The sequence below is a fragment of the Rhinichthys klamathensis genome, unplaced genomic scaffold, assembly GCF_029890125.1.
Source record: "Rhinichthys klamathensis goyatoka isolate OS25496 unplaced genomic scaffold, OSU_Roscu_1.1 h1tg000003l_1, whole genome shotgun sequence".
NCBI classification, from domain to species: domain Eukaryota; kingdom Metazoa; phylum Chordata; class Actinopteri; order Cypriniformes; family Leuciscidae; genus Rhinichthys; species Rhinichthys klamathensis.
The window spans coordinates 5,180,037-5,193,034 of record NW_026606556.1 but is presented as its reverse complement, the minus strand read 5'-3'; positions in this window follow the sequence as shown (position 1 = coordinate 5,193,034).

Genomic DNA, 12,998 nt, shown 5'->3' with positions numbered 1-12,998 from the left:
GTGATGCAAAGCTGAATTTATAGCATCATTACTTCAGTGTCGCATCATGATCCTCCAGAAATCATTCTGATATGGTGATTTATTATCAATGTTGGAAACAGTTGTGAAACAGTTTCTCACTCCGAAAACGTCAGATCAAATTTTTAAATAGGCGCTATCTTTATAAATAAACCACAGATTTGAGCTGAATGAAAAGTATAATTATATAATATCATAAGTACATAATATAATAATACAAATATTGCTAATAGCATATAGTTTATGTATAATACTATAATAATAGCAATGGAATAAGAAATATCAATTACAGTATATAGACAATAAAAAATAATAAGTTAAATGGTGACTATGAATAGTACAATCATTTAACAGCATAGCTATAATAGATTGATAATTGCAAGTGGTATAATATTACAATAATAATAAGAACAGCAAATACAATGTAATATATCAATTGCAGAATAATTTAGACAATATGAAAAAATATGAAACATTATATGATATTGATCATTAAACTGACAGTGACATTTAACAAAAAGATTTGTGTCATTTTATTTTATATAGGCCTATACAGTGAAGAGAATGTATATTATGTAAAATAATTTATATATTTTAAAATATTCCCTCATAGGCTATTATAAAATAAAATGTCACAACCCTGTCTCTTTTTGTGAGACCAAAGATCGCCCGTTAGATATACACAAGATGAATTATAGGCCTATCTCATGTTTAACCACTAGACTAGAGACATCAGAACCAGCGGCAAACGTTAGAAGTACTTGGCAAGGTAAGGCTGTTCCAGGCGGGGTACATGAGCGCCCGGTGAATGCCTGGATCTCACTCCGAAAACGTCAGATCAAATTTTTAAATAGGCGCTATCTTTATAAATAAACCACAGATTTGAGCTTTAAACAACTTGTCGACTGAAAAACTATTAAAACTACATTTCGTGACACAATAACAGTAGTATTTTTAAATTTCGCGGCTTTTCTCCTCTGAACGTTACTATTACTAATTACACTCACCTAAAGGATTATTAGGAACACCATACTAATACTGTGTTTTACCCCCTTTCGCCTTCAGAACTGCCTTAATTCTACGTCGCATTGATTCAACAAGGTGCTGAAAGCATTCTTTAGAAATGTTGGCCCATGTTGGTAGGATAGCATCTTGCAGTTGATGGAGATTTGTGGGATGCACATCCAGGGCACGAAGCTCCCGTTCCACCACATCCCAAAGATGCTCTATTGGGTTGAGATCTGGTGACTGTGGGGGCCATTTTAGTACAGTGAACTCATTGTCATGTTCAAGAAACCAATTTGAAATGATTCGAGCTTTGTGACATGGTGCATTATCCTGCTGGAAGTAGCCATCAGAGGATGGGTACATGGTGGCCATAAAGGGATGGACATGGTCAGAAACAATGCTCAGGTAGGCCGTGGCATTTAAACGATGCCCAATTGGCACTAAGGGGCCTAAAGTGTGCCAGGAAAACATCCCCCACACCATTACACCACCACCACCAGCCTGTACAGTGGTAACAAGGCATGATGGATCCATGTTCTCATTCTGTTTACGCCAAATTCTGACTCTACCATCTGAATGTCTCAACAGAAATCGAGACTCATCAGACCAGGCAACATTTTTCCAGTCTTCAACTGTCCAATTTTGGTGAGCTCTTGCAAATTGTAGCCTCTTTTTCCTATTTGTAGTGGAGATGAGTGGTACCCGGTGGGGTCTTCTGCTGTTGTAGCCAATCCACCTAAAGGTTGTGCGTGTTGTGGCTTCACAGATGCTTTGCTGCATACCTCGGTTGTAACGAGTGGTTATTTCAGTCAAAGTTGCTCTTCTATCAGCTTGAATCAGTCGGCCCATTCTCCTCTGACCTCTAGCATCAACAAGGCATTTTCGCCCACAGGACTGCCGCATACTGGATGTTTTTCCCTTTTTACACCATTCTTTGTAAACCCTAGAAATAGTTGTGCGTGAAAATCCCAGTAACTGAGCAGATTGTGAAATACTCAGACCGGCCCGTCTGGCACCAACAACCATGCCACGCTCAAAATTGCTTAAATCACCTTTTTTTTTCCATTCTGACATTCAGTTTGGAGTTCAGGAGATTGTCTTGACCAGGACCACACCCCTAAATGCATTGAAGCAACTGCCATGTGATTGGTTGATTAGATAATTGCATTAATGAGAAATTTAACAGGTGTTCCTAATAATCATTTAGGTCAAGTCAAGTCAAGTCACCTTTATTTATATAGCGCTTTTTACAATACAGATTGTATCAAAGCGCTTCACAGTGATAACATGAAAACAATATAACAAAGTTTGTTTCTAAAAGAAAATTGCGTCAACGTCCACCTTAAGTAAGGCAGATCAATAATATTATTGAATATTAAATGTCCCCAACTAAGCAAGCCAAAAGCCAAGGCAACAGTGGCAAGGAACCAAAACTCCATCAGGTGACAGAATGGAGAAAAAAAACCTTGGGAGAAACCAGACTCAGTCGGGGGGCCAGTTCTCCTCTGGCCAACGAAGGAACAGTGCATGATTTGGGCAGCATTACAAGTCAGATTGGATCGGAACATTTAGAGTATTTATCCATTTCCATCTTTTGGAAGTCCAAGTAATCACGCACACTTAATCAATTAAGACGAGTTGTTGAGGATCAGTGCCGTCCACCATAGAGAGTCCATATCGCCCGTGTTGAGTCGTCAATTCACAGGCTTTGTGATTGGAGCATCTGAAGTCTCCGTGAGAGGCTGGATACAAACTGGAGCTGACGAACGCCATTTTCTCGAGACTCGCGTCCCGAGATAACAGCAGAAAAGCAAAAAGGGAAAATAATTAGCGTAGCTGCTGTTCATAATGATGATTTCCATAACACAGGCGTAAATGATAAAACATGAAGACAGTGACTCTTGCGTCCCAAAATCACCCCCCTCCATCCCCCACTCAACTCAGCCTTGCTTACTGACCTCTACGTCCCTCCTGCTGCTGAGACCTAACCACAATCTCACAATCTCTCTTTAGGTGAGTGTATATCATTACCAAATACAACCAGAAACAAATGTTCATTCTTGCTTGTGAAAGATAATTCCTCGAGACCTGTTTTCAATTGTGTGGTGATTTGTACAGCCCCAAGCAGCACACAAAAAAGGTATTTTTCTAAATTCTCGTTATGAGAAGTATAAGAAAGTTGCCCTCCGCAATATGGCGGCGTCGTTGACGTACGCTCCAGCGGCCAATAGGGTGTCTATGTATTCATTATGTCTATGGTCACCACCACCATAGATATCCATAATAAAGGCTAGATGTCTTACGGCGGAGTCTCTATCGTCATCACCGTCGGCCATCTTGTCACAGGCAAGCTTTCTGGCGGGCTCTGTGGTGCCTGATGTAAGATGAGTGATCAGCACGAACACAAATACTCTTATCTCATTGAAATCTTGACGGATTTACAAATGGTTTGGTTTCATACAAACGTTATTAACGTGGCTATAATTCTGGATGATTATTTATTTATACACTTATTATTCATAAGTATGCAGTGTCATAACTACATCTCTGACGTTTATAACAAACCAAACCGTTTGAAAATCTGTAGAAAATTGAGCAAGTTATGGTTATTTAAAAAGTACATGCACCATTAAAACACAATGTTACGAGTGAGTGAGCTGCCTGTGACAAGATGGCCGCCAGGTGCGGACGTCGACCTCCATTGGCCAGCAGCGCGTACGAGACATCTAGCCTTTATTATGGATATCTATGACCACCACCCCCTGTGGAGGGGGCAGCATCTGATTGGTGCGCTGCTCTCTGGGCAACACCAGCAGGACGCTACTCGCCCCCACAGCGCCCCCTGTGTGGGAGACGTAATGTCTGCGGCTGCGGCACTGCCCGTATTTCTGCTGTTTCTCCACGACCAGCCAGCCCTGGGTGTACAGTCCGTCTTTGTCCCACGATGCCTCTGTTTTGTCCACTGGTGCCCACATGGCTTTGGCTGTGTGTGGTCTGAAGAAGCCAGGAAGCAGCCCGTCTGTGTTCTTCGCTTCGGCCAGCTGTAGAGCAGAGCGTTACCGAAGACCAGAAGGTCACTCACAGTGGACAGAAATCCACCTCCAGCCCATTTGTACGAATTGTCCACATAGGGGCAGTTCACAACACGGCGCTTTTTGTTGAAGTGGTAGAATCTGCAGAAAACAGGGAAGAATGTGATACAGGTCAGTGACTGATAAGAGGAAAAATGCTTTAGAAATCTGGTTTAAAATCCATGGTGCTATCATATGAAATCAAAATGTTGGTTTTATAATGATTTTGACTAATAATAAGAACTCTAAACATCTCATGTGGTGTAACCTTCAATTAAAAAGTAACAACATATTTTCCTTACACCTTGAATACGTTTTCTCAAAAAATATTTAAATTATTTAAATTAAATCTAATTATTAAAATATACAGTATATATATATTAATTATTATTATACATATTTAAATATAAAAGGTAAAACATCATTTTTAATTACAATTATAATGGATTATTAATTCATAAATATAATTACATTGTTGAGAAGTCGCACCTCATGACATTTTACAGCCTGAACAAATGTAGTTTTCTTACGAGAGGTTCTCTCGTATTGCGTAAGTTAGCTTACGCTATGGGAAAGATTCATCTTTTCGAGATATTGAAGCCAAAAATTATCCTTAATTTGTGTATCCATTGTCAACGCAGTGCAGCAGCTAGCAGACCAAGAGCAGGCTGACTAGCGTGCTCAATTGGCTGCCCTGCGGCAACTGCAGCAGCCTACCAATGAGCCCGGCGTGACGTCACGCCCAATGAAGAGGCGAACTCTTGGATCGCGCGTCACAGCCCGCCAGAATGTCCGGCGACGTATCCTTTTTCTGAGCTCTATTCTGTGCGTGTTCGCCGCTGCGACACCCCTTCCTAAAAGAGCAGCGTTTTTATAAAGATGTCTCACACTTCCTGTGGCTCGTGCAGAGTCAGGCTTTTACAGCCGTTATTTTCTCGTGCCCAAGAAGGACGGAGCCCTCAGGCCAATCTTAGATCTGAGACATTTGAACAAAGTGCTTATGAAAAGACCGTTCAAAATGCTTACGACCAGGAAAATCCTCGCGCACGTTCGCCCGAGGGACTGGTTTATCTCTCTCGATTTGAAAGATGCCCCGTCCTGCCGTTCGGCCTGATCAGAGATGGAACCTTTATCTCACAGAACAGTGCTCCTCCTCAGTCATCTGGGAAGCCTGGGTCTCACGGTCAACTGGACCAAGAGCTCATTACTGCCCAGCCAGTCAATTCAGAATAGAATAGAACTGGACTCTGTGGCAATGACAGCTCGTTTACCAACACAGCGCGTGCCGTGTTCGACAACTAGCCGCGTTTTTCCAGAAGGGCAGCATCATCCCTCTGAAGACATTCCAGAGGATGCTGGGCTGTATGGCCTCAGCTGCAGCAGTGCTTCAGCTGGGCCTACTGCGCATGCGCCCACTTCAACGCTGGCTGAACGCTCGAGCGTCTCGCCGAGCTTGGGCCTCTGGCTGCGAACGAATCAGAGTGACTCAGACCTGCATTACGGCTCTGCAGCCCTGGTTAGCGGCTGACTGGTATCAGCGGGGATGATGGGAGCTGTCTCATGCCGAAGGGTCATCTCGACAGATGCGTCCAACTCAGGTTGGGGCGCTCTCTTCGAGGGCAGACCGGTCTTTGGCCTGTGGCCAGACCAAGAGAAGCTCCTTCACATAAACTGTCTGGGAATGATAGCGGTCGAGAACGCGCTGAAGCGCTTCCTCCCGTTCATACAGGACCACCATGTTCTAGTCTGATTGGACAACATGTCAGTGGTGTCCTACGTGAACAGTCAGTGCGATCTCACAGAACGCCTCCTCGTTTGGTCTCAGCATCATCTGCGCTCGCTGAGAGCTGCGCATGTCCCAGGCCACCTGAACGACATTCCAGACAAACTATCCAGGGACAACGTTCCCCCAGGGAAATGGTCCCTGCACCCCCAAACAGTCCAGAAACTATGGCACCTTTTTGCCAAAGCGGAGGTCGACCTATTTGCATCAAAAAACAATGCTCACTGCCCAATGTTCTTCAAAGAACGAGGACGCGCTGGCCCCAATCTGGCCCAGCCGCCCGCTGTATGCCTTCCCTCTGATCTCTCTGTTGCCACAGGTAATCAAGAGGATCAGGGAAACGCGCCACTCGGTGCTCCTTATAGCCGCGTTGGGAGAATCAGACATGGTTCCCGGAGATGACGCTGCTGTCACGAACAGCCCCGTGGCCGATTCCGGTGAGAACAGATCTCCTCTCTCAAGCTCGCGGCTTGATCTGGCATCCCCATCCAGAGCGCTGGTCGCTGCACGCATGGTTGATCAACGGGGACTCGTTGCCCTGCCAGAAGGAGTGATGAACACGATTACGCAGTCTAGAGCTCCCTCTACCAGAAAGCTTTACGTGTCTATATGGTCTGTGTTCTCCAAATGGTGCACCGACAAAAATCTGGACCCACGGACATGTGAGGTCTCGCGGCTGCTCAGTTTCCTACAAGAGCTGTTGGATAAGGGGAGGTCCCCATCCACGCTTAAAGTCTATGTGCGCGGCCGGTCACAAGGGAAAAAAATGAGCTTGTCATCCGCTTCCTTAGAGGAGCCAGAAGGATGAATCCTCCGCGCCCCCCGTCGGTTTCTATGTGGGATCTTTCGTTGGACCTCGAGGCCCTGGAAGCTTTTCCCTTTGAGCCACTAGATTCCGTGGAGTTAAAGTACCTGTCAGTCAAAACTGTTTTTCTGACCGCTCTGTCATCAGTTAAACATGTGGCGGACTTAAACGCGCTGTCCGTCAGCGCTGCGTGTCTCGAGTTCGGGCCAAATGTCTCTAAAGTCATCCTCAAACCTAGACATGGCTATGTTCCTAAAGTGATTGGCACTCCTTTTCAGAGCACAGGTTATTTCTCTATCGGCACTGCCATCATCCGATAGCGAGAGCAATGTTAATCTCCTCTGCCCAGTCAGGGCGCTGAGGGTTTACACTGCACGCTCCACCCCTTTCAGGCGCTCAGAGCAGCTTTTCGTTTCGTATGGTGGGCGCACCAAGGGTCTCGCTGCCTCGAAACAAAGCGTGTCCAGATGGACTGTGGACGCTATAGCAGCTGCTTACTCGTCAAAAGGTCTGCAATGCCCCTTGGGCATCAGGGCTCATTCCACTAGAGGCATGGCCTCATCGTGGGCGCGGTCCAGCGGAATTTCAATTCACGACATATGTGTGGCGGCGGGCTGGGCCTCCCCGTCCACCTTTGTCAGGTTCTATAACCTAGAAGTTCCCGCTCTGCAGGCTAAACTTCTGTCAGTTTAAGTGAGATGTACGTTTTCTGTCCAGACCTGATCGTGTGCAGGCTACTCTCACGTGACTTAGCTCTCCTGGTTGAGCTGCGCCGCTCTGTATTCCCTATGAATGCTTATGTACAAGTGCTGACCCGCGTTGCTGGCCGCCTTATTTTCCCACTTATCTGGGTTCCCCGGGAAACCCTGGGACTCATGAGTGGATGCTTGGCGCGCACGGCATTGACAAAGGGTTCCCGTAGCGTAAGCTAACTTACGCAATACGAGAGAACCTCTCGTAAGAGAATGTATCAGTTACCTAACGTAACCTCGGTTCTCTCTAGAAGAGGGAACGAGTATTGCGTAACCTGCCGTGCTCGCGCCAAGAGCGACTTTTGCTTCAGACGATGAAAACCAGAGAAACAGCCTCCGAGCTCCTGCTTATATAGCCACGCCCATTCTGGTGGGCTGTGACGCGATGACGTGACGTCACGCCGGGCTCAGTGGTAGGCTGCTGCAGTTGCAGGGCAGTCAATGAGCACGCTAGTCAGCCTGCTCTTGGTCTGCTAGCTGCTGCACTGTGTTGACAATGGATACACAAATTAAGGATAATTTTTGGCTTCAATATCTCGAAAAGATTAATCTTTCCCGTAGCGTAAGCTAACTTACGTAATACTCGTTCCCTCTTCTAGAGAGAACCGAGGTTACGTTAGGTAACCGATACGTTGTTTTCATCTAATATTTATATTTTATTTGAGATTTATTCAATTACCAAAAAAGATTTTTAATACCAAAAAAAGATTTTTAATACCAAAAAAAGATTTTTAAATACCAAAAACGATTTTTAATGGGCGTGATTTGGCGAAAAAAATATTAATTTCATTAATATCAACATCATTTTCGACTTTTTTTTCTTGACAGCAAATTTTTAAAGTCCCCTTGTATCAATAATTGTATCCCTCTTAAAACTCATCTTTGATCATCAAATGACATTTAAACGTTTTTTCCTTGAAAAAAATTATTCATGCCTTAAAATAGCTTGAATGTAAAGCTCATTTAGTATATGAATATGCAAATTAGCCCCGCCTCCACTCACTCTCACCAACTCAGAGATTCACTCACACAACCTGACTGGTTACAAGGTAGTTTGTGACATCAGAAACACCAGCGATTTCAGTGCAAGTTGATTTGACCCCAGGACAAGACCCCAGGACTTCTGTCGCACTTGAACCACGAATGCACAAAAAAAAAAAAAAAATAAATAATAATAATTGAATGGATTTGAGGAGTTTTGTGGTTGAAATTTTAAAAAGTAACAAATCTTTCCCTCGAGGGTCAATTTGACCCCCATAGAAATTATTGGAATGTGAGGAATGCTTTAGTACACATAGGAAAACCTAAAAATGCTCAAAATTCAAACTAAAAATGCTAAAACTTTACCAATTTTTTTTTTTTTATAATGTCGTGTATATGAATGCAAACTGAAGAGTAACTGACTTTAGGACCCAGCTTTGCTCCATAGAGCTAAGGCCATCTAGTGGCAAGCGTCCTGAAATATTATGTTATATATATTTTGTGTACAAATGTAAGATATTTTGAGCCGAATTAAAAGAGTTATGCGTGAAATTGTGAGTTATTAAGTTGAAGGAATGTGAGGAATGGCCTACAATTTGGTAGCCACCACATACAGTCATTTTAGAAATAGACAAAATAACATAATGTGAAAATAAAGTGGCATTTTGGGGATACGGAAACAACAGTTACCATGCAAATAGTCACAATACTAAAAGGGACACATTTTACTGCATAGACAGAAGTGTAAACAGCTTTCACGCACGTCTTTTTTCTTTTTCTTTGACTGCACACTCCGCGACCCGCCACTTCAGAAACACTGTTCAAGTGACGGAGTGGTACCATATATAGTGAATTCAGGTTGAATGGAACACTTTTCCCCAGTCCCCACAAACATAATAAATAGCATATAAACAAAAAGACCAGTTTGTAAATCAATATAATACTAATTCATAATTCAATATAATATTTTAATTATTGCATATCAGTGATTTAAAGTAAACATATAGCGTATAATAAGGAGACAAGGAAGAAGCTTCACGCAATACAAAGTCAATACAAAGTAATACAAAGTCAATGGAGACTTGGATTGTATCCTCCCCGTGCGGGCTTGGTTTTCAGATTATGAAGCGTGTCGCTATGTTTCTATGGCAGCGGAGAATGCAAGTGACGTCACGTGCAGCAAGTGTGCAGCCACACAACAACCAATCACATCGCGAAGAAATCGTCTTTGCGTCACACAACATTCTAAATTCCTCGTCATGACGTCACAAGCAGAACTTCTGTATAAAAGCAGGTGAAACTAGCCCCGTTCACACTACAAGCGACAAAGCGACACGATACTATTCATTTCAATGGGGAGCGGGCGATTTCCGGCGACACGCGCGACAGCGACCGTTGGCGACCGGTGGGGCGTGTTTGGCGACGCTAAAGTTGAGATCTGTTTAACTTTATGCAAATGCAGAGCGACTTTCGGGAGCGACAACCAATAGGAGTGAAGTCAGTGGAGCGCGTCTCTCTTCAGTGCTGAGTCTGACCGAGGCAAGTTGAACGAGAAGGTCATTTTAGCAGTCAGAAACTGTCCTATAATTTATGATATTTAATATTATGCATTTTATGTACTGATTACGTTTATATTTAGACTTTTCCATCCAAAATATTTGTTTGTAGCGGCAAGAAAACGTATTTGTTGTCTAACATAGAGTGACATCCGTGAATGCCACTCACAAACATCCGAAATCGCATACTGTCTGACAGTGTGTGATTTCGGACGCATCTCAACTCTCTGACCATGGGTGAGTGCATACTCAGAGTAGGTTTCACCAGAGTTTGAATTTGAACTTCGCGATCGTTAAAAAAAGTGCATTTTATAGTAGGCTATGATTGTGTGTAGTATAAATGTAATTCGGACGTTCTACATCCATCATGTTTTATACGTCATGTGACCTACCAGCTTCATTTGCGTCGTCCATTAATCCTCTCCAAGGGGGTAATCCATCGACCGGAAGTTGAAGCCGGCCGGGTGCCGCCATGTTGTAGCAGAACTTCACTTGCGTTAGCATTTCCATTGACTCCCATTCATTTTTGCGTCACTTTGACAGCGAATAACTTTACATCTGAGGCGTTTAAAGACTCCATTTGTCCATTATTTATTTCTAAAGAAACACGACAATGTATAAAGGGCTCCATTACCTTCTATGTTACATTATGGCCCCGTAGAAACAGATTTAGTAAAAAATAGGCTAACGATTGCGTCATAACCACTCGACTCTCTGTCGCGCTGTACAGAAATGACCGTACAGACAGGAGGAGAAGCTCGCAGGCAATCGGGGGGACGTCCCGTCAAGGGAGAAGCCCATAGATAATGAGTCCATAAAAGCAACGGAATACTTACTCCTGCTCACTCACGCCAAAGAACTCTTTGCTCAAGTTCCCCGTCTCTGCAAGATTAACGTTGGCAGTTTTCACGCACAGCTACTAGAAGATTAACGTCTGTCAGACAGGTTGCTCACGTCATCAAGCTTAGTTTGAGTCGGTCTGAGTCTGCGCGTCAGGAACGGAAGTTCTCAAAAATCGCTAAAAGTGGGCTTCAACTGTCTCAACTGAGTTCCAATGAGATCGCTCTGTCCATTTCTTTTACTGTCTATGATCCTCTCCCGTGGCCTCGTGGATGTAAAGTGTCCATGGGATGTGCTCTTCAGAATCTTGCTGGAAGAAGTAGGTCATCCGGGGACTTTTCGCCTACTGTTTTTCGAATACTATATGTGTTCGGACACACACACTACTCTGTTGGCGTACTGTTTTTCGCATACTATGTAGTAGGCCTAGGGAATTATTAGATTTCTGTCTTTTTCCACTACACGCTGGGAGTTGAAGAAAGATTTTGAAGATTTAAAGGAAGAAAGCACCCGCACAGTGTTAATGGCAGTGGTTTTCAGTCCTGGTCCTAGAACACTCAGTTCAGTTCATGGAGCTCTTTCTTAACCAGCTGGGACCAGGAAAACCACTGCCATAATATGGACACCTCCACTCACCACAGTGCCCGATGAAGCACCCTTTCTGAGAGACTGCTTCATATCTGCAGTGAAGACCAATAGAAGATAACCAGAAGACCGAGAAGAGTTTGCTCAGAGGGTGATGGAGGGTCTCTGTGTTCTGCTTTCTCACGGGATAGCTGTTTTGGACGGTGCTGAGTGGTGGTGGGAGGTGTCACTCCACACCATATCTATGGGAATGACCCACGGCGTCAGGTGGTGTGGCGCCCTCACTCCCTCAGTGCCTTTGACCAGGTGAAGCACTCTTACTACAGCGACACGCTGCTTTATATCTCTCACAGTCACAGTAGTGAAGATCAATAGTGAAGGCTTCGCTAGGTGGGTGTCGGATGGGGTCCACTTCAGCTTCTCGTGGTTGCCGACGCGAGTCCGGGAGGGAGGCAGGACACGCCCTTCCCTGGCTGTGGTGAGTTGGACGTGGGACAGAGACCTCTGGGGACCTAATGGGTGGAGCTGAAATTAGTTAGGTTTAGAGTTTGAGTGTGGCTGGACATTGAAGATCCACCCAAAACGTCCAGAGAGTGGGAGCTCCACCCATTGGCTCTGCAGTGAACACTCTGTGACAAGAGTGAAAAGGTGTGTTTGAATGGAAGTGGCGCTGCGCAGATCGATCAGCCGTGAGAGCGATTCGAAAGCATTCAGAGCTGTTTGTTCTCTGTTTTCGAGGTACTTTGACTTTAATACTTTCGCCTGTTATAATTGATTGATAAATCATTAATGACAATAATTAATAATGACACCACCACAAAAAATTCCGTTAAGATATATTTATCTATTTGTTTTGTTGCTGAATGTAACTATGGCAACGTCTGCCACAACGGCAGCTTGTTGCATCCTTAAGGCTCGTACACACCGGGACGAATATCGGCGCGCGTTATTCGGCAGCGTTTTTCAACGCGTTTTTTGTGTTCACACCCAAGCGATTTTCGCTGACGATGAGCCGAGTGAAGATGCAAAGTCATTCCCTGACATTAGATGGCGCCCATTTGCACTGCAATACCACTCCATAACATTCTCTTTTATCAAGATTTTTGTAGTCGCTGTCGCGTTTGTCATATAGTTCTTTATGCTCCGACACCAACGAGACCAGCAGCTCTACATTGATCTTGCCTTGCATCTTCCTCGGGTGCTTCTCAATATCCCTCCTCGTCTCCTCGCTCCTCCGTCCTCCATCCTATGACCCGGAAACCAATCGAGCTCAGCCATCTTGAAGGACATCTCAATTCTCTAATTGCACCGCGAGGAGGCGAGGATCGAGGAGTGAGGAGGCTTCCAGAGGAGCTATGAGCGAGGATACACAGGTGTACCCTTTGCGGAAGAGTTTTATCGACTAAACATGACGCACGTATCAATTCTCCTCCCCCTTCACATCTGTCACAATCATTTGAATTTATACTTTACTTTTGTAGTTTACATAAACCACACAACTCACATATTTCAACAAGGTATCTTGCTTTATTATTATTTATTATGAATTTCTTAAATAAACAAACTTTAACAACATAAGGGCAGATCCTTTGAGCACTG